General features: G+C 42.8%; 1 protein-coding gene across 19 annotated transcripts in view; it reads left to right on the top strand.

Annotated features, from left to right (window-relative positions):
• The window catches only part of ATXN1 (ataxin 1), a 343,650-nt gene that overhangs the window by 233,087 nt on the left and 88,068 nt on the right, over window positions 1-22,495 (top strand). For 17 of the 19 annotated variants that reach the window (XM_048308538.1, XM_048308500.1, XM_048308539.1 and 14 more), the window contains one exon: window positions 17,915-18,038. The gene's annotated coding sequence lies outside the window, so the exon portion shown is untranslated. Of the gene's footprint in view, window positions 1-4,507; window positions 4,531-17,914; window positions 18,039-18,066; window positions 18,149-22,495 lie in introns of those variants that run through there. The other 2 variants (XM_048308603.1, XM_048308607.1) reach the window with 2 other exon arrangements.

Genomic DNA, 22,495 nt, shown 5'->3' with positions numbered 1-22,495 from the left:
AAACACCTCCCCAGCTCTTGGCTTAGTTTCTGAAATGCTCTGGCACTGCAGTGGGTCTGGTGCCAGTGCTGAAGGCTTGGTCTGGCTCCAGTTGGAGCTGAGGAAAGGCTGAGTTTTAAGACCTCTAGGATGCCTTCAGGTCCAGAAGAAACTGAGCACTGGAATAATGTGTCATCCAAACTGTGGTGTATTCCTAGAAATTGATGAATATGCTGTTTTAATTTGGTGAGTTTATATAGTTGAAGTTACTGAGATCTTAACGCTTAGAAGAGAGAATTCTGCAGCTCTTTAAGATTGCCTGGCACACAAACAAGCAAAGATCTAAATTGCTTTGAGCTGCTGACAGTTATCACAGCTTTGTGCAGACACACCTTTGCTGGTACTGACAAAACACAAATACCAGTTTCGCATCACTGTACTCTCCTTGGCTGGTGTATATCTTAAAACATGTACTGTACCTTCACAACTTTGGCACAGAAAATGGAAAGAAGGGGTCAACAGCAACAGTAGCCTCTTATCAAACAGTTGGTTTAAAATGCTCTGAGTAAAGACAGAATTTTAAAACAAAACTTGATCAATTGTTTGAAAACTGGACATTTAATACATTACATCACTCTGATCCCAGTCCACTCTGCTGAAGTCACACTGGATGCAAGAGCAGGCTTTGGTCTGTGAGGTGGACAGTAGCAAGGGAAGGAAAAACATCATTTTCTTTCTACAACACTGAGTTCCTCCAAACGTCCTAGCTAACTGAAAAGTCTGTTTTCAAAACATCTCTGACCCTATATGCAAATAAAATTTCTGTGATTTTGGCTTTTACTAGAAATCATGTCTGTTATGTATCTGTGTGACAAGGCACTGGTATATTAGTACTAAATGCTTCCTAAAGAAACTCATTGGAAATCCAGGGTGAAAAGTGAAGAGGCATTGAAAATTCCCCTAATCTATATCATGGCCCACCATATATTTCACACAACTGTCAGTAACCTGTAACAGCCTGCCTGCTGATGCAAGTTTCAGATAAAGAGTGTATTGACAGATTTAAATGTATTTAGTCTCCTAAGACTGTAGATTGACATTATGGTGGCTGTTGGCCACTTCTGTGAGCCCTTGCCTTCAAGTATGGAGTTAGAAATGAACAGGCAGACTCTGGCTGGTATCATTGGTGTGGCAGTGTGGATGTATTAACTTTACTAATTTGTTGGGAAAAGAAATGTCACAATTTGACACTCCAATGGCAAATCTATCAGTGTTCTCAGCTGCTGTTAGTGCTGGATTTATGCTCAGTACTTTTGCCATCTGCTATGAAAGCATTGCAGGCTACTAGAGGAGTGGGAGACTACACTGGCTTTGGGAAGCTTTCAGCAGAGCTGAGCAGATTCTTCGATTTGCTATGATCAAACATCCTGATTGACAGAGTGTAACTTGAGTTCCATTTCTGACTCAGTGACTGAAGTTTGTTGTGAATTCTTCTAATGATGTGGCATGCAACCTTCTTGAATTAAAAATTACAATTCCTGTGCTCCCCAGGTGCTGCAGAGGTGTCAGAACAGCAGCACTGACTGAAGTCTCTGCTGTGGGTGCACGTTTGCTGCCTTTCTGCTGGACATTGCCCCTGCTCTTAAGGGCAGCAAGGCAGGCCTCACAGCAGGCACTCAGCATAACTAACACCTTTGTCAGCTGGAACATTTTCTCTGATTCTTTATTATGTTTCTGTCACAATGTACAAGGTGATTTGGGTTACTTTTTTTAGCCTGTGACCTGTATTTCTACCATTGTAGGCTCTGAACAGTTTTGTCAGCTCTGGATTGCTTTGTGGCTCTCCTGGGATAGGTGATGGTCTCCTGTACCTTCATCAAGCACTAACCTCACAGGCATTGCTTGGTAAATAATTCCAATGCAAGGTAAACTTGCCTTGCCGCTGTTAAAATTCTCAGTCTTCTGAAAAGCCAGTAGATGGGGTGTGTGCAATTCCTGTGCAAAATCACTGTACTTCTCAACCCAAAGATCCAACTGTAGTTTCTACATTTTTATTGCAGAGACTGTTGTTGTTGTTGTTGTTGTTGTTTTTAGCAATGGCTCCCCACATGAATCACAAATTTAAGCAACTGAGTGGAAGCACCAAAAATTCTTGATTGATATTTTTGCATGAAGTACTCTGAGCATGATCTACTGTGCACCTGCCAACACTGTTAGGTCTTTGAAATCTGGGTATGAATTTTTATCATAAGCTTTTCTTTTTCTTTTTTTTTTTTTTTTAATGAAAGTATTCATGAACTAGAAAGGTATTGGATAAGTGAAAACAGACTGGGTTACCACAGACTTCTGCTTAATTTGAGATTGCAGTATTAGGTGTCGATGCCATGGGGACAGCTAAGAAATACATCATGTTTTGTGTCTCCAAGCCCAGCATGTAAGAATAAACATCTATTTGTAGACATGAATCTGTTGATCATAGATGTGAAAATTGAATTTGCTAGCAGTGTAAATTAAAATATTTTCCTCTTGTTAATAATGATCATGTAAATAATCATGCTAATATAAAGTACAGAAAAGATCACTAATCACATCCCAGAGTGGTTTCATGCCTATAGGTCAGTTATGGTAGACTTGAAATGGGAAGGAATCTAAAACAGGAGACAAGTGACTTTGGGACAGATGGGTCGCTGAGTTGTTTACCTTAGAGGTCACAGCAGAGCAGAGCATGAACCAACATGGAAATAAGGTGGCCCAAGGTAATTTGTGCCATTCAAAATGAAACTGTCTAGAGATGGAGTCCTGTTAGGTAGGTTGTAGTTGCTTATACCTGATTGGCGATGGAGAAACCTTGAAATGATTTGGTATTACTTAACCAAGGGGACTCCACAATCCATGTCTGACAGGTATGAACTCAAGGTGGAAGTATCTTACCAAGAAGTAAGTTAGAATTAGAGTACTATATTGAAGTTATCTTACGAGAAGAAGCGTGAATGCTTATGGCAAAGATGCACAGCTGAAGTTCCCTGAGATATATTTGGGAAGAAATGTTGTGCTATGCACATACACTCTGCTCCAAGCTATTAATGCAATTATGGGAAGGTAAAAATCTTCAAATAGCAGAGTAGCTTCAGTTAATTCAAAAGAAAAGTTTAATAGTGGAATATGACAGAGTCCTGAAGGCACCGGTCTGTGATGAAAGGGACAAATAACGTGAACCTGTTACCTGTTACACTGCCTTTCGGAAGAGAACGGCCAGAGCTGTGTTTTAATCTGGTGTGGTAAAGTGTGTCCAAAATACTCCGAGTGTTTTAACAGTTGCACAAATGATTCACTTTCCTAGCAGTCTGATTTTGTATTATAATCTGTTTCCCTTCTGTCTTTAATGTGCAATTCTGCTGAGCATGCAGTTCACATTGGCTGCCTCGGGCAGACTGCAGGTCAGCTTTTGAATGTAGGAGAATTCATGAAATATAAGTATTTTGTGTACAGTTAATAGCAGTTGCACAAGTACAAAGGCTTTGCTTTATCAGCAGATGTGGTCTAGGTTTACATTTATGTCCACATTCAATCCTTACATTTATTGCAGTCGAGAGAAAAAAATCAGAAGCTTGGTGCAGTCTTTAACAATCTGCTTTGGTAGCTGGTCCACTTACCCTTGAGTGAAGCACATGGTAGGGTGGTTCTTTCTTCCATTAACTCTTTGATGCTTGGAAACGGGGATGATTCACATGAGTGACAGGGAAGGGGAAATTACTGTAAGTGCAAGATTAGCAAAAACTTCGTACTCACCTTGTGCCAAGCCAGGAAGGAATTCGTGTACTATGGGAATGATTAGATGGCAATGTTTGCTGGACTGCTGTGGCAGACAAAGGATATTTGAGAAGGCGATCCAGCTCTGCTGGAGTCTGCGTGGTAAGTGGAGGACAGCCTTTCCACTTGGAAACTAGTATTGGGTTGGGCACTTTCTGGTTAAGTCAAAAGGGTTGCTGTTGTTTGCAATAGCTCAGCTGTTTCCCTTGTGACATGGCTGTGTTTCCTCACTTCTTGCCTGAGCTGGTGCCGGGGTTTGGAGTAGAAGGCTCTTTGCCATCATTGCTCCTGTCTGGTTAAGGGGTTTTTTTGTTAGTTTGGGAAGACATGAGGAGAAATCAAATCCATGCATGGAGAAATGGTAATGAGTAGAGTGCAGAGGGAAGGCCACATATCCCTCCTTCCCAAGTGCAGAAATAACCAGTGCCGATGCGGGAGCTTGTTTGTAGCACCTCAGCTTGGCCCAGCCAAGTGTCCATCATGTGGTGAGCAAAGAGTGGGGTGGGACTTCCTTGCAAGGTGATCAGCGTGATTTCCTAATGCTATGGAGGGGAGTCATTCCTGAGCAACAGTAGGAACTTTTTTCTCAGGGTTAAGTACCGTGCTGTCCTCCTTTAAACCAGTGAGATGGCAGTCTGGGAGAAGGATATGAAAAATAGATGGGCTTAAATTGAAACCTGGCATCTGGAGCAGCTTTGGCAGACCTCGAGATAATACTTCAAAGTTGTTCAGCCCCACAAGGTACAGTATAATCTTCTGCTTGGTGAAGTATTACTTGGGAACTGGAGTCATTCTTGGGGCTTCCTTATGCTGGGCACTGTCACACTGGGTAGAAAACAGCTCCTGACTGAGCTGACGCTGAGCCTGCACGTTCTGAGCTGCTTACTCGCCTATTCTCTGTCTCCCCAAGTATTTAGCAGTAAACCTTTACCCTGAATTAGTTTTTCCACACTGAGCAACAGTGTAAATATACCTGAGCATTACTGAATCTGCTTTTACTCTACTGAAATGATAGTCCGTATTTTAAAATCATTAAAGCTGAAGCAACATAAATATTCTGTGTTTCATGACAGCATGAAAGGAGCATGGCCTCCTAATTACCCTGGTATTCAAATGTGTGCAGGGGCACTTGGAAAGTGCAAGGCTCCCTCAGCTCCCTGCAGTTTGGCAGGTATCTGTCTCCTTACAGAATTGAGTTTGGACACTGAAGAGAAATTTAGCACATTGGCTTATCTATGAATTTAGCATTCTGGCACTGATGGGGTGATTCCCAGAGTTTAGTAATCAGAGGCAGAGAACATCCTTCCACAGGCAGTTAGTGCCCATAATTCTCACTGTCTGTGAAATCTGGACCTGCTTTCACTTTTGGTGGTTTACAAGGAAGAAAGCAAGTCAGCCTAGTTCAGTTGTTTTAGCCACGTGTGTTTGGAGATCATTCTGAAATATGATTAACATATGCCTCCACGTAGGTAGGATTTCAGGTTGTAAGGTTATTAATTGGTTCTGATGCTGTTTGCTGCTTGAATGTTGGTGATTCTTTTATCTAAGGTAAAAAGAACATAATTATTCTTAACTTATAGCAACCCCCCCCCCCCCCCCATTTTCTCTTAAATGTCTTGATATGAAGAATTTTAAACTAAATTTCTGCACAGATACTTTCTAAGAGATTGGCTGTCACATACAATAAAAAACCTGCACTTTTGCAGGGACCCAATGAGACTTTGCAAATTTAGATTTATTCTCAATGTTAAATGTGGTTGAAGATGTCATTTCTTAAACAGCACTTTTAGAAGTAGTTAGCTTAAAAGTATAGCAATTCAAAGCACAGAGGGGATGATTTTGAAGCGTAAAGTCTTGAAACACAATGCAGAGGTTGACAGTTTCACTGCAATTAGAAGCAAAGCAGGCACAACTCCCACTTCTGAAAACTTTCCTATCGCTCTGCTTCCTCTCTTGGCCTAGAAAACCTAAAAAAACCCACGGTGAGTGGCTTTGCTTATTGACTTAACATAGTTATACTCAATAGCATTAGGAGACAGAGCAGAAAGGGCTGCCAAATGTGTCTGTAAAGAATAATCTTTACAGAAAGCTTCACAGAGGTATTTTTTTCCACATGCTTTCAATCTCCTGAGAATGCTGGTTTTTTGAGGAAAGCAAGTGTTAGGGTGGTTTGGTTTTTTCTTTTTTTTCCTTTTTTTTTTTTTTTTTTTAACAAGGCTTGTTTTGTTAGGAAACCACTCCCTTCTGCTGCTGCATTTAGACTCGCTGCTAATTGCCTTGTGGTCGAAGACATTTTCCATGAATTGCCACATTCCCCCACACTGTTACAACTTCACACTGATTATGCTATGTTAGCGGCACTTCTGCCTGCTGCCTTTGGGAGGAGTGGCTGAGAGAAGGATCTGGTGTAGCTGGGAAATTGTGAGGTTTACTGGAACTGAGGTTTGTAGCTGCTAAAACACAGCAGAGGCTGTTCCTCCCAGACTAAGGTGGTATAAGGAGGGCATCCTCCTAACTGTGGTGGTATATATGCAGTGCTCTGTTGTGAGCCACTGCTGAGGATTTTGCATAAGAAGTCATGGCAAAGTGATGTGTGGCGTGTTAGGCTTATATTTTTCACCCTAGTCACACACTGTAGTGGGAAGCCAACCCCAAACTCTGGTGCCAGAGAGGGTGTGGGAGGGGGTGATCTTCAAGAACACTGCTGGCTCACTGAGCTCCTTGGGGTGCCCACCGAGCCCAACCTCCAAGCTTGTCTTTCTCCTATAGCCTGGGGACAGCATAAGCTTCTCCTTAACCCAGCTCTGTCCTCTGCAGCAAAACCTCCTGGATCAGCTGTATAAAAGATCACTGCTCACGGAAGCTCGCGCACTGGGTAGGAGAACTGGATGTAGCAGAGTTGTTCAGCACACCTAATCCACTTAAACTATGGAGCTCATCTCCTGATCTGCAGGCATGGCAGTGCTCTTAGGTGTGATAGCTAAAGAGGCTTTGGCTTGAGCTACAGTTTCAGGGCAGTCAAAACCTGCAGCTCGGGCTCAGGATCTGGTTACACCAAGTTGGCCCTGACCCAACCAAACATGGTTAAAAGTGAGAAGTTGTGAGAGATAAACCCCTCTACTTAAGCCTTGTCCTAGCTCGGGAGCTGATCAACATGTTCAAGTGCTTTTCCAGTCTTAACTGCTTTGATGAAAGGCAGGGCTTACTTGGTGTGTGAACAGGGATGAGCTTTGCCAGTAAAAGCCCTCTTTTTAACTAGGATAATTGCATCCACAGGGCTAGTAGTTAACGTTTCTGCTTTAATTGTATCACTGCGCATGGGAGTACAGATCTTTTACAGGTAAAACCCCTTTAATTCCTAATGTAGTAAGCATGGTTGGGTCCCACCTACACTGTGGCTGTTGGTCATGGTGCAGGAGGAACAACTGGTGTTGTAACAGGATCTCTGACTACATTAATCTGTTGTCCAGCCTGTGACGTATGAGGGTTTTCACCTCAAAGAGGTGGTTTAACAGTTCAGGTCAATCCAATATGCCAGTGCTGGCTGCAGGCAAGCCCAGTGTGGAATTTTCTGCCATGTGACAGTTGGCAGGGGTGGCTGCAGCCCACAGGAGCTGGCAGTGGGCACTGCTCCTGCCCTGCCATCATTTATCTGGGATGAAACCTGTACCCTTTTTTGCTGTTTAGGGGAAGAGAGGGAGAGGGAGGTATGAGGAGCAGTGTGTGGTACACTGCTGAGTCCTCTACTGTCCTCCTTGCAGAAGATATCCAGGGAAGCTAAAACTTGGTAGTCTTTTGTGAAAAAGGCTTTTAACATTCCTGTTACCAAATTATTAGTAAATTATTATAGACCAAGTATAGATCAAATAATTTTCTGCAGCTAATCCTTGCTTACCACAGGGAGGTAGAAAAAGGAGTGCTGCAAGGCTTTTGATGCTGGTCCCACCACAGGCAATGCAGCCAGGAACCACTCTCACAGCACCCATGTACCACTCATACCACTGGGTACAGAGACCTGCTCCCTGCTTTCATTCAGCAGCAGAAAGAGGCAGAAATGAAGGCAGAACTCTAACTCTGAGTTTCAGGAAAGGGTGCAACTGGTCTGTTGGCATAGAGAGAACCAGGAAACAGGAACACCTGTGTTGCATAGCTTTGGGCAGGTCAATTATCCCATCTCCAGTGAAATTCTCTTTTGCATAAGGTATGAATAACAATACTCAATTTACCTTGCAGGGGTGTTACAGAGTTACAGTTAATTTTTGTTTTTTACAGTGTTTGTGGTACGTAAAACCCTAAATGAGTGCAAAGCATTATTGCGATTTAATTTTATTGAGGGTTAAGTATTGGTGACTGTGCCCAGCTGAGCACTTGGTGGCAGTGAGCGAGGCAAGTGACCAGCAGCAACCATGTTTGGCAGCAAGCAATGGACAAAGAAGGAAAACGGTGCTAACTTATTCCAGTCATACCTATTTTTTTTCATTTCTTACCACTGTACATTTCCCGTTAAGCAGATGAAGGTGCTCAAAATATCAAATTGGAACTCTGTGGTTTAATAGACTTACATTTTACTGTTCAAAAGGCAACTAAAGGTTAATGACATAAAAATTTGTCTTGTAGGAGAATGAGAGAGTGGAAGTGCCTCCAAAAATGCCCTGAATGGTACTTAAATAATATCTTTCAGAAACAGACCATAGTTAGGTGGCAAATTTTTCACTGGGTTAGTAACAGGCCAAGGCTGCTGGTTCCTCCACGTTCCATGCTACTGCTGTTGAGGGTTTTGCACTGGATTAAAAACATGGATGAAAATTACTTGGACATGGTTGGCACCTCATGGCAGCAGCATGAGCCAGGGGATGAGCAGGGGGTTGTGTGCATGTGTTGGGGGATGCTCCCAAGTTCAAAACATGAGTCAGTGCCAGACTACAACGTGTGTCTGTGTTAGAGCTGCCGAGTGTAAGAGAGGGACAGACAGCGTGTGTGATTTCTCTGCCTTGCTCTAATTTCGTGGGAAATTGGGGCTTCCTAGCAGTGGGGTTACTCTTAAGTGCCAGCGCTCCAGCGGATTTCACGTTGCACCTCGGCGTCCCAGGGATTTTGTTACTGCCTGCTCACTCTCTTCATTTTTATTAGGTGCGAAATGCAGACGCTTGTTCTAATTACCACTGGTAGATGACAGCACAATTGAATAACAGTCTTCTGGTAATCTGGGATAAGTTCTGCCCTCAGAAAATTGCACTCCAAGCGTACTGGAGACAGCGTATTCCTGGTAGAGAGGAAGGATTTGACCCACACTTTCTCCGTATTTGTTAATTCAATGTCTTTTCTCTGTGAGTGTCCTGAGAGACAGGTCCAGAGGTCAGCAAAGCAGGAAAGGATCTTTCCAGTGTCTTCTTTTAAGCTTTGGGTCAAGGTCTGCATTGTACCCTTGTTCTTGTTGCATATGAAAACATTGTTTAGCCCTGGATTTTTTCAGGTTTTTTTCCCTTTCTTCCCCAGTGCTAAAAGCTGCCATGGTCACTTACCCAAACACAGTGATAGCATCAGCTCCACAGTTAACTTCTCATTTAGTGGTGTTTCTGAAAATAACAATTGCTGCAAGAAAACAAATGGTAGACATGTAGCATATGCTAAACATAATGTTAGTTTATTGCCTTTTCTGAAAAAAAAGTTGCAGTATGAAATTTAGGGGGCAAGTCTCAAATCCTGTGAAATTCATGGCACAATGCCAGTTTATTTGAGAGAAGCTTACATTTGTCCCTAAATCTTACAAGTCCTTAACTACATTTTGCTTTCTCACATGCCACTCACCTTTAAGATGATACTCCTTTTTTGGCATTATTAATTATCATTATTGTTGTTGCTGTTATTATTCCAGGAAATCTGTATGGGAGGAACGCTGAAATCTGGTTTAAAAATAGCATTTTCATGTCCTCCTACTCACTGTACTTCGTGCATAGAATGCCTTTTATAAATGCAGACTTGCTGCTTGGCTAGATAAAAGAAACTGTCACTTGATTTCCATAACGAAGTCATTCCCAGGAGGATTTCATTGTTTTAGCAATAAAATTTTTCTAAAAAGGCCTTTTATTTTGCCTGAGAAAGATAACAGAAGTGAACTTCTGAGTGGTTATTCCACAAAACAATTAGAAGAAAGCAAGACTGTCTTGATTTGATGTGAGATTTGTATGTGTGTGAATTCTCTTTCATATAAGATGAGAATAAATTCCCAGCTGAAAATCAAGTTAGAAACATCCCCCCCCCAACAACCTTACACAAGCCACTTTTTCCCCCCCTTGCTCACAGAGATGACAGACATCTTTATCAGCGCTCTCCTGCATAAATTTGGTCATATCCTTGAGTTCAGCCCTATTTCAAAAGGTACTTGCATAACTTCTGATTCAGATACTTTCCTGAATTAGAGGCAGTCATGGATAATCATTGCCAATTATTACAGTGCATTAATTTCATTACCAGGTATGTTCGTATTCGTGGGGAGGAATGATCTCTGCACGCTGTACTAAGGCTGAGTGCTCCCTGAAGCAGGGACGGTGCTTCAGCTGTGGGTGCTTCAGCTGTCGACCACAGTGCAGGCGCAGTCCCTCCTTGCTCACATGCACCATGCTGCCCTGACCTCTCTCACCACTTCTCCAGCATTTCTCACCCCTTTTCTCAGTTGCTCTGTGTCTCATGACAGCATGACGTTCCTTTTCTCTGAATGCTGAACATGCTAAAGCTTGTCAGAATTACAGCATCAAAAAATGTAGGAAGCATATACAGTAAGTGAAAGGTCCTGCTGCTTGTATTTAGTTTTTTTGGTTGGTTTTGTTTGGTTTTTTTTTTTTTTTAGGGGCTGGGGGCCTGTCTCTCGTTTGGACTTTTTTTGAGCCCTGCTTGCATTTTCCTAAGTGTGAATCAAGGCAGTTACCATTTCAGGTACTGTAGACAGCATACTCCTGTAGGTAGATACACGCAGTTAAGCAAAAGGGAAGAGGAGAAAAAACATTTTCTTTGTAGTCAGGAAAGCCTTTATGGATTTGGCATCATACTTAAAATTGCATTGTATTAAAGAAATGCAACAATTTCGGAAATTATTATTTATAGGAAGATTTGTGAATTCAGGATGTGATATTCTGACTCACCCGACAGCAAACATGTTTGCGCTCCGGCTGGTATGACTCACACTGACATTTGTCTTAAGCGTGGCAATTGTTTTAGCCCTCTGCTTGGTGCAGGATGAATGAAAAGGCTCCCTTGTTGCAGGTTTACTACGTGCAGCCACCCTGGTAAATTGCAGGCTCAGCTGTGGAGTATTTCCTGTCTCACACACACATAAACACATGCACACACACATGCACAAACATACACGTGCACACACCCCCCCCCGTAATGCTTTACTGTTAAATACTAGATTCACAGAAAGGAAATGCATAATTACAGCGCTGCCTTTTGCACCACATAAAGCAGCCCACATCAAAAGACATTTGTCATTAATGTTTCAACAGGTAATCTCTGGAATTACTGCCAAACCATGTTCCTGTTGCTTTGCGCTCAGTGTTGAAATCGTTGAAATCTTTGTTGTAAGCCAGCATAGTCATCTTAATCCTGCAAAAAAGTTAGTCAATAGTGCCTTTGTTTTCCAGCTTTGTGTTTCACATTGCATCAGCAGTGCAGAAGACGTGGCAGCACTGCAAGCGGGAAGAAGGTTAAGGGTGCGTTCTGGGCTGACTTCCTAAGGAAGCAAAGCTCACGTGGTGGCGTTGTTTGTGCCTGTGCCCGTGTGTGTCCCCCCAGCCTGGCAACTGGTGTAATACGGGTCCTCCTCAACCCAGCATTCTGCACAGGTAGAGGTGATGGGGAAGCTGCTTCCTGAAAACTTGGTGTAAGTAGCAGATGAATAGCTGTGGGCACCTGTGGCTGAACCCAGTGAGGCAAAGGCCATGGCCCAAATTCAAATCTTACTGGCACCAGGGAGTTGGTACCGTGGGCATCTGCTGGAATTACTGCTGCCACCAGAGATCAAGCCTCTTCTCTGGTTCTTTGGGTTGTAGCATTAACAGTTTTCTTCAGGAGGTTTTGTCTCTGGCTACTTAAAGTACTGCAGTTAAACAGAATCTCTGCCATTGCTTTTGGTGCCGCTACTGTTTGTGACTTACAGCATTTGGATTCCCCCTTCAACACCATCTTTGCAGGAGAGCTGTGGCCATTGTATGACAGGTGTCTGTACATGTAATGAAGGCCCTTGAGCTTGTTCTCATCTGTAGCAAGTTAATAGGGTGCTGCAGTTCTTCAAATATGCAGGAGGCTCATTGTCTCCACTCAGGGCTGAGCTGCATTTTTTGCATAATAGCTTCCATAAAAGTAAAAGAGAAATATTTATGTCATATAGCAGAAGCATCCAGAGTAGTTATTTTTATTGCTTATATCTGTTCAGCATTGCTGGCTTGCAGCCTGAATTATTATGGACCATTTGCATTCTTTTCTCAATCTTTTCTGCTCAGAAGACCTGTAGAAATGACTGTGTTACAAACACACAGGCAATAGAGTTGTTTTTACTTTAAATCTCTGTATGAGAATGAAGAAAGTTGGCATCCTAGGAGAAATGTAGATCTGTGTTGAAATTCCCCCCCCCCTACCAGTATTCCTGCTTTGATAGCCATGAAACAGTGGCAAATAGGGGGTGCTGATGTGAATAAGGTGATGGATTTTTATTAAAAAGTATATCACTGGCATCTGATAGGAGGTATTTATAAGGTATTTTTCTTCTTAGGGGTCTGTACTGTTGCTGCTTAGAGAAAACAATGTGGACAAGCTCCTCTTAGTTTTCTTTTCACCTGGTGGCATTGTGTGTTGCACCCATAGCCCACCTCTTGACTTAATATATTAATACCTTATGCTCCACTCTTTCTGAGGGAAAATCACATGGAACTTAGAAACTAAGCTCACTAAGAGAAGCACAAGGCTAAGCACAGTCTAACCTCAAGTCTTTTTGGAAAAACTGGGTATTAGTGGAATACAAATAAGGAGTATGGTTGTGATTGCTGTTATTTGTGTAAAAGTGATGTCTCTGAGGTCCTAGTCAGATTTGTGTTTGTATTGTTATTAGGCATCATGTAAATGGAGAGTGTGAGTTTGAGCTGTTCTGCATTTTTTCGTGAGTACGACAGCGGTGATGAACCTGTGTCTATTTTCCCGTTGTTGTTGAGGTTAGGGAATGGATAACAAGAGCAGTGGAGCTGGCTTCAAGAGCAAAGTTGCTTCCGTGGTTTGCAGATGAAAAGGTTTGGAAGGGCAGATGAGTCCAGTGAGTAGGTCTGAAAACTCTCAGTCTGTTTGTTTACCTGAGCCTTAAGTAGTGAAAAATACCTGCTGTGGGTGAAGCAATGATGAATAATGGTCTTTAGATTAAATCTATCGACAGGAATTTCTAGATGACTCACAGCTAACATTAGTTGTGCACAATCAGTGGCCATCTTCAGTAGTGGCTCCTGCACTGGAGGGTGTGAGCTGCAGCCTTGCCCTTTCAGCCTCATGTGCTGGTCCTGTCTCTCTACTGTTTGCAGATAGATGTTCCCATCCTGCATTTTCCCTTTGGATGAGCACTCACGTTGGAAATGCACTCACAGGAAAGATGTGCTGGGCTGGGATGCCCCATATTCACCGAGCTGGGGAAGGCAACACAGGTCCTCTGCTACAAATTGGGGGGCGGATGGATTGCTTCCTTGTCTGAGCCGCATGATCTGCATGCTGTTTTTCTGGTTTAGGACCTGCAGGATATGCAAAGTGCTGACAACTTGTTTTACTGCTCTCATGCACCCAGATACAGTTATTCACCCTGAACAAAGTGGGTGTAACACCTTGTGAAGTTGGGCATTTCACCGTGGACCGCATGGAAAGCCATGGGAAATGTTTGTTTACATGACAAAGCCATGTCATGTAAAGGATCAAGCTTCAGATGAGGAATGGATGCCAAACAGAAATCAGTGATACCACCTGTTTTATACATAGTAAACTTCTGTTGTCCTAGGGTGACATTGCTTGACCATAGCATTAAAGTAGGCATAACTAGGATTTAAGTAATTTTTATACTAGCAGAACATCAGCAGCAGCCTTTGTACACTAGACAAAATGTCAGAAGATTTTCAGATGGGCAAATTTTGGCATGGCTGGTGTAGAGAAGCTTTTATTAACTTGAAGTCTAAAAGACAGTAAATTCTTGTTTGGCTTGTGGTTTTGGGGTTTTTTCTTGTTTGGGTTTTTTGTTTTGTTTTTTTTTTTTATTTCCATTAGAACCTTTTCTCCTTGTGTAAAGTCAGCTAAACCTGTTGAAAATAATTTAGAAGTTTTTTCCTGACGTGATAGATGATACACACATTAGGTAATTGAAATCACGCACGCTCCAGGAAGATAAAACCTTGCCTTTCCCATTTGCGGTGAGGCAGGATTGAACCTGTCTAAAACTATTTCGTGTAGAGAGAGAATAAAGCAGGAAATGAGTTATGGTTTTATTTGAGTTGAAGGATTACTTGTGGGATAATAGTGAACAATGGAACAACTTGGACGCAAGGCTGCTGTCTCTTTACAGTTTTATTAGCTTATGCTGATTTGTGAATTAGGGAAACCAAATTATATCATGCAAGAGGGCAAGGGATGGCAATTAAAAACCTGCAGGAAAGGACTAGTAAAATGGTAATCTCTCACTGCCTGATCTTCAAAGCAAGATGGGAGAGCGTGACCTTTTCTTGGAATAAGTACAGGATGTTGCATGTAGCCAACTTCTGGTCTTCAGGTGTTGCCAATTTGCAATTGCTCACTTGTACTACAGTCCTTATTTGTTGATTGCCCTGGGGTCCAATTTTAGTCTCTAAATACTCCCAAGAAGTACTTCCATGTTCTTTGATTTGAGATCTATTCATGTCTCAATTACACTTCTAATCTGTCAGCACAGTGTCCTTTTTAGCTCTCAAAGACAGGGCTGTGCTGTGGTATTTGAGTAACCATAGTGCTATGGGACCATGGAAAGCAGCTTCCTTGGTAACACTTCCCATTGATAGCGGCAATGTGATCGGTAACCATGTATGTGATAATGATTTGTTGATCATGTTGAAACTTCAGTCGCAAAGTCTGGTTAAGACCTAATTGTACTGCAAACCAGCTTTCTCTGCTGCTCCCTCCAAGTTATGACTGTTTTACATGTTCCACGAAGAGCATGTCATCATAGCCCATCAGATCTGCAGAGCAGAAAGATTGTACCAGTTAGGGACTGAGTGCTCTGCTCTTCAAGTGAGAGTTGGGCTTCAAGAAGCAGTATCTGTCTGTGCGTCCTGAATTTTGTGCTATGTTGTCTTTAAATCTTAAGCATAAGAGTGCCTGGGAGCATTTGCAGGCAGAGTGAAGTGCCTATGGGTAAGGTCAAGTGAGCAAGTTGTAGCAAATTAAACTAGCTTGTGAATTTATAGTGCATCATCTGCTCCATAATAACTGGCTGTGTGCATGGTACAAAGGCCCTGTGGTAAATACAAGGTCTCTTGCCCCTTTTTTTGCCTTAGGTGTAGGCTACCTTGCTTCGTGTCATCTTTCCCATGAAAGATCTCCCATCTTTCCGGGGAGAAGGTATCTGCCCTGGAGTGCCACCACTGCACTGTATTGCACAGGTGCTGCTTGTGGCCTGTTCCTCTGTCCCTGTGCTGGCAGGGGTCTGCAAGACACATTCCAGGCTGACAGCAAGATCCCTGCATAGCTAGCAAGTGGCCTCTCTCCTGATTCAGTGATCAAAGCCCTGGTTTGGGCAATCATAGCCTTATTTAACTCAAACAGAATCAAAATCCTAATCCCACTTGTTGAAGTTAGCGGAAGGACTTAGTCACTGAGTGTGGTGGGTGTCAGCCCAGGGTTATGCACAGCTGACTCTCCAGGGAGGCTCACAGGAGTCTATCCAAGCAGGAGTTTGCAAGAAGTAAACTTCCCTGCTCTTACTAAAAATAATTGGAAGACATCTATTTTTGCTGGAAATGTTAAATATTTTCTCATAGTCATTTGGATGCCATTTGCAGGTTCCCTTGAATGCTGAATGACAAGAAGTAAAGATTAAAAATTGCAACTTTTAGGGTTGCCAAATTATTGGGGGAAAAACCCCCATAAATAACTTGCAAATGCTGAAATGTTTTCTTTTAACACTTATAAACAAAATGTTTTGAGTATTTTGAGCACAAGTGGAGTTTTTTTAGTTGTGAGATTCACATAATTTAAAGAAAAATAAATGGCTTGAAAATAAATTGGTTTGCGTTTCAGCAAGGTTTCAAGGTTTGTTTTTTTTTTTAAATATGTCTGCATTATTTTTCTCTCTTTGGTCTGCTTTCTAAAGTTAAAAATCTTGTGAGACTATGTCTGATGGTGTGTTTCTCTGCCAGATAAGTAGCAGTCCCACTTCAGCAGAGGAGAGAAGCTGTTGACCAAAGTCCTGGAAGTGTAGTCAGGGCTTGGGTCCTTCAGATGAAGGCTCTTGATGTAGTGGTGCCTCTGTTACACAGGAGTTGTAGTTCTTAAGAAACTACTGTGTCTTAAACTGGGTAGATCTTTGTAATAGGTATCTTGCTTTGCTACAGTCCATCAAGGAGAGAACAAAGACACATGTACCTTGAGACTAGTGGTCACCACCATCATCATTGCCAGGTGCCTGCCCAAGTCCCAACCAGCTGGATGCTGGTTTACAGACACTGCCCTATGAGGGCTTAGCCTTAGCCAGTAAATCCAGGAGTAGTCTTAAACCAAAGCTGGATCAGCTGGGCAGATACTGCTTTGGCCTTTGGAAGGTTTTATTGTTGTTGCTTTGTATGTTCAACTGAAACAAACTGTCGTAGGTGTAAACTTTTTTTGAATAGCAACCTTTTTTATCATTGCATTGCCTTCCCTCTGCTCTTCACCCATGAACTGCACTTGTCCATCTGTCTGACTTGTTTCCTGCCTTGACGTAGTGTGAGATTGATCTGCATTCATCTGTAGCCATCTAATCTGAGCTCAGTGTCTAGACTCACTTTATGGAGAGAACCAGACCTTTCTGGAGTGATTCATTCTGTCCTAAAGCAGATGCTTAAGATAGGTCAAATGAATAATTTTCTAGATTGCCTCGTTTCCTCCAACAAGTGAAGAGAGTTTGCACTGTCTAAGGCGTAGACTTTTGTCCTGCACATGTTATGGGTTCGAGGACATGGATTCCACCATAAGGCTGATAGGATGGGATCCATGTGCACAAATCCTGAAATTACACGTGAAATGTCTGAGGAGCCTTAAATTAAGGAGATAGGAGAAGTTTGTGGCACAAAATGAAACTAAGAATTTAGGAAGCACAAGGAGACTGTGGGAACCTGGCTCAAGGAAAAAATGTTCAATTTGGCGCAGGTGGAAATATACGCTCTATTTTAAGCATTCTGTGTGGGGTTCACATAAAAATGAAGCCCAGCAGTTTCCTCAGACCCCAGTAAAAAGGCTGAGGAGAGTCTGATACCTTGTATAGTAGGTAAAAAGAAATAAAGAATTGGTCCACAAAGAAATTTTGTCAAAAAAATTAATGAAAGAACCATAATATTAAAAATCTCAATTATGAAAAATACTTCCTACTGAGGAACAGCAAGAGTGAGTGTGTGTATTTTTGGTTTCAGTACTCCTCTGTTACAATATTGCAGATAACCATGGAAATAGATAGGTGTTTACCTTCCCTTAGAGGAGTTCATCGAGGACAAAAATCTTCCTGTGTGGATCTCTCTGCACATTGTGGACTTTGTTTGCAGACACTTTTCTAAACAGCAGCTCCAAGTAGTTTTTTCTTTCTCTTGTTACAGCAGCAGAAGTTTCTAAGAATTATTTTAATTATGTATCTGCTTCAGCAGTTCTGAACTGGGGTTTAATTTTTTCTAATAATATGTACGGGGCAAATTACTCTTCCTATCCTAGATCAGTGTTTGCCATAAACTCACTCCATACTGGAATCTCCATCTTGGGAGCTCATTAAAAACGCATTTGCTTCAAGGAGATGTAGGAGTCAATTGTTCATTTGTTAAACAGGTCTATGGATTTTCCTCTTTTTATTCCTTGCTTTCTTTTCTTACTTGGTTTTGCTTTTGTTTTACAGCTCTACCTTACTTTATTTGAAAGAGGAAAGCCAGTGAGGACCTGTGAACAATCCAGCAGCTTCTGAAAAATCTTCATGCTAAAGGATAATCCAGAATTCCCTGAAGAAGAACATAGTGAATGCTGTGAGTTCCTAGCAGTGATAACAAGTACTTCCAATTGTGTCTTTTGGGAGGTAGTATCTGCCCTGTCGTGTTTGGTCTCTTCCCTGTGATGCACTGAGCACCAAAGGCAGGTGTGTTTGGGTTGAGCTGCAAAGATAGACTTGAATTTCTCTCCCTCTTACTTTTTTTTCTTTCTTTTAATGGGTTTAAGGGCAGACTAGTGTTATCTAAGAAAAGATGGTGGGTTTCTTTTCCTTGGACTGCTACAGTTATTTGTCGTATTGCTATTGCTTTTTAGTTAAATATGTGAGCCTGCATTGGAAGGCCATGTGACTGTGTAGCCTAACGAGTGAGAAATAGTATGGATAACAGTTCATGAGTCTACAGGTTAGGTTCAGGAGTTTTAGACATGCTTATACAATGGTTGAAATTATTTGACCACTTTCAAATTAGAGGAATGCAAATGTGGTTATTTCTGCCTGGTACTCCAAACTCCTGTTGGTCAGTTTGTTATATTAGATTGAGTATTTCCAATACAAATGCTCCTCTAAGACGTTTGTGTTCATAGGAATCGGAGTAGCACACCTTCCAGAGGGAAACACAGTCAGTCAACTGAGACCTTGATTCAGTTGTGGTATTAATAAAAGAAAATGTTCCCATGAGGGATGGCTAAAGAGAAGGCATAAATATTTTTATGTTCATTGTTTTTCTTATGAAGCCCACTGCTTTTCTGGGTTGAAATGGGCAAACATGCAGATCAAATGTAAACATTCTCACAAAAAGAGGAAAACAAGAGTTCTCTGCCTGCCAGGTTTTAGAATAATCCTTATTTTTCTCTTAAGAGCGAGCCATGGGGATTTCCAAGTTAGGCAGGTTAGTATTTAAATTCTTATGCCCAAAGTATACAGTGGTCCTTCAAGATATTAGTCATGATAAAACAAGGTGCACATTCTTCTGGTTTGAGCAAACTAGTTTGTGCACTTTCCATGAATGTAGTAAATAAATATATTTCCTGGCATGCCTTCTAGCTCCTTCAGAGTTGGATGCCCTCCTTTGCGCTGCTTTTCCCTTTGGGTTCAGGCTTCGGGAAGCAGATTCAGACAGAGTCTAAGCAGTGCTGCTTTCCCGAGAACCAGATGCAAAATAAATATTAGAGAGGACACTGAAAATTTTTTGCCATCTCTTGCCTTTCCCTCCTGCTTTGATCTACAGTGAAATAGTTAACAAAGCTGACATTTGGAATTGTTACTTACTAGTTACCACTAAGCTGCCAAGTTAGTAGCTCATTAAGAGACCTCTGAGACCTGGAGCTTCTCACTGTCTATGTATCCAAGCAGACGTGGCCGTATCAGCTTATTCCCACACTTCGAAAGACCACAAGAGCTTACTTTGCGTGCTGGCATCCTAGAGCAGGAGAAGACAGCCTTAAAAAAACAAAAAAACAAAAAAAACCAAAACCGTCCCAGCATGCAGAGCTGTTGGGATAACAGGAGATGTTCGTTCAAGATGTTGCAATCACCTCCACTGATTGCAACAGCAGCATCACTTCACGTGAAGAGGAGCATTCCCTGGGTCCTGTAAGGTGTGCCAGATCAGCCAGATAAACTGAAGGAGGCAATCATCAGCCATTACAGGGGGCAGAATATCTGTTGAAGATGCTGTCATTGTGATCCTTACATTCTGCCCTGTCCTAAACGATTTAAAATCAGCCCACTTGAAGAACAGTGTGATGTTCTGCTATTGTGGCGCCAAAACCCTGAATTACACTCAGGAGGCCTGGGTTTGTGCAGAAAAAGCAGCTCTCTTCTCACCAGGTATGGATTGGAGAAAGTGTTCTTGAGAATGCCTCTTGCCCTAGCATCCAGGACTGGTTCCTTTTGAGGAATCATTTGTAGGTGATGGAGAGCTTTTTAGCAGTTCCTTGAGAGTGTATTTTGTCACCTGGCTTCTGCTTGGAGGGCACTGCTGCAAGAAGGAGGCAGTCAGCCAGGCTCCTCCTCTCCTCTTTCCTTTAACCTCTTAGGGAGACAAGAATACCAGAGGTGAGGAGGTACAGTGTTTCTCCTGAAAGGAAATCCTGGCATACAGTGATTTTACTGAAAAATATTTCTCTCTCTTCCCTGTGTGCAGAGTGTTGTCATGTTAAGATGTGAGGAAAACGATCAAACCTTTCCCACTGCAAGCAGTAGCTGTTTTCTTCCCTTTCTGCTGCCTCCTCCTGCCACCCAGGCAAATTTCAGAGGAAGGGGAGTGTGACGAGGGAGGGGTGCAGTAAATTGGGACCAGTGTCTTGCATCCACCTAGAAACTGCCTGTTTACTAAACAGTACAAATTTCTTGCTTCCTTTTCCCTGTTCTCTTCATTTGGATAAAATGCATTTCTGGAATAGCAGTGCTTGTACAAATCAAGTCCATATTCTACTTCTGGGGAGAAAAAAAGGGCTGTCAGGAGGGTTCATTAAGGAGGAACGTTTATTTTAGCAAGGGTAAAAATGAAGCAAGACAAGGCTCCTTTGCTCTTGCTGGAGGGTGCCTTGTGTATTCCAGCATACAGTTTTATAACTTTCTGGTAGGATGTAGGTATCCTGAGGGGTTTTTTTTCCATCCTGAAAACATATGCCACAGCTTTTTTGGAGTGCTAGCCACACAAGCACAAACACATTCTAACAGGAGCAAGGAATAAACTCTTCATGTTCCTCACTCGCAGGCATTTCTTCACATTCTTTTTTTTTCTGTGCTTATGCGAGAACCTCTGGCACGGTTTGTGGGAAATGGAAAATAAATCGCTAAATCCAGTATGTGTCAATAACAGAAACGTGTTTAGTTGATCTCATATCTATAACTGTTATTTTGTGCAAACTGCAGATGGTAGGATAGTAAACATCCCCATTTCTAGCCCAGACAGGCTTTCTATGCCCTGCCTTCAGTGGGAACCTGCTGCTGTAAGGGCTGACTCCGGAGAGGGTCCTGGGGGACTGCAGTCGCACATGGCTTAGCCCCAGTTCCATTCCATTTTTGAGCTGCTGCCTTCTTTCTCTGTTCCTTGGCCCTCCTTGCTTCCTTTACCCTGGGTCCTATCTCTCATGTACTCCCCCTCTGGCTGCCGGCTGTTTTTCCTGGCACGTGGAGCTGTGACGGGTCTGGGAGCAACAGCTCCTGTAGCTGATGTCAGTGCTGCTTCCTGAGCAGCCTGGCCAGGCTGGCTGCAGCTCAGGCACACCCTCTCCCCAGAGCATCACCGTCTCCGCCTGCCTGTCCTGCTGCTGCGGCAGCCCTCGGGGAAGAGGCTTGTGCAAGGATGGAAATTGAATGTTAGTGAGCCTTTTGCAGCAGGTTTCTCTGAGCGGCCATCTCCCACGCCTGGAGCCTCAACGCCAGGTTGGAAGTGATGCCTGGTTTCTGTTCTGAGCTGTACACACCTTGGAAGAGCGATGGGAAGCTTTGACACATGCAGTCTTAATGTTTCTGGATGTCTTTGCTTTTGTGTCGCTTTGGTATCTGTATGCTAAATCAATTCATGGTTTTTTATGGAAGTTACCAGGCTGCTGAGAAAAGAGCAGAGCTGCATGTGTCCATTCTTCCAAACAACAGCCCAGTACATGCCACTCGGTATTTATAGTGAGAGGGAAAAAGGGAAGAATCATGTTAATCTGAGAAACGTCTCTCAGAAACAGCAGTAATTTATTCCTAGGCATTATTCTTCATTAAGAGCTACAGACAGCTGCAGCTTCCCTTTAAATAGAAATTGCTCTCTGCAGGCATGCTATACATAGGGCTTCAGGTTTCTTCCATTTCTCTGCCAAAAAATGAGAAGTATTTCTCACCAAATAAATGTTTATTCAGAAAGTTGTATTTCCTGGCTTTTATTTCACGTCACGGGCTTCCGGCAGCCAGGCAAGAACAGCTCAAGGCTATCATTTGGGAAAGGAAGCTGAAACAGTTTGAGTCTCTCGTGGGGCTTCCAAAAAAAGTTTCTGGCCATAACTCTGGGCCTTCAGTTTACTTTAGCTGTTGAACATTGGATTAAAATGGATGTTGCAGAAATCCTGCAGGGCAAGTGTGTCTGTGCAGATGTAAAGTGGGTGGTGGTAGGTGTTTCTACGCATCAGGCCAGCTCACCCCCTCTCCTGGCCTTGAAGCCACCACCGTCCTCAGACTGCATGGGTGGCAAACTGGCCTTGGGAGCTGGCAGCAGCTGAGCTGTTTTGTTGGTGGGGGATCCCCCGCACGGTCAGTGTATGGACACCTAAGGGACAGCAGGCAAGAGCTGGGCTGTGCCTGCTTGCACCTGCCACCCAGCAGAGAGGTGGCCAGGGTGGCTTCAAGTTCTGCAGAAGGACATGCAGCGATGAAGCTGTAAGCCACCGGTGCTCCTCAGGACCAAATGCCTTTTTATTCATATCTGTGCAGCTTCCTTGGATTTACCTTTCTCTTGTCTGCATTCCTGCTGGCTGGCTCCTCAACTCATGATTTCCTAAG

Source organism: Corvus hawaiiensis, chromosome 1 (assembly GCF_020740725.1).
Source record: "Corvus hawaiiensis isolate bCorHaw1 chromosome 1, bCorHaw1.pri.cur, whole genome shotgun sequence".
In the NCBI taxonomy this organism is placed as follows: domain Eukaryota; kingdom Metazoa; phylum Chordata; class Aves; order Passeriformes; family Corvidae; genus Corvus; species Corvus hawaiiensis.
Note: the sequence above shows the minus strand (reverse complement) of the source record. Positions and strands in the feature narration are given on the sequence as shown.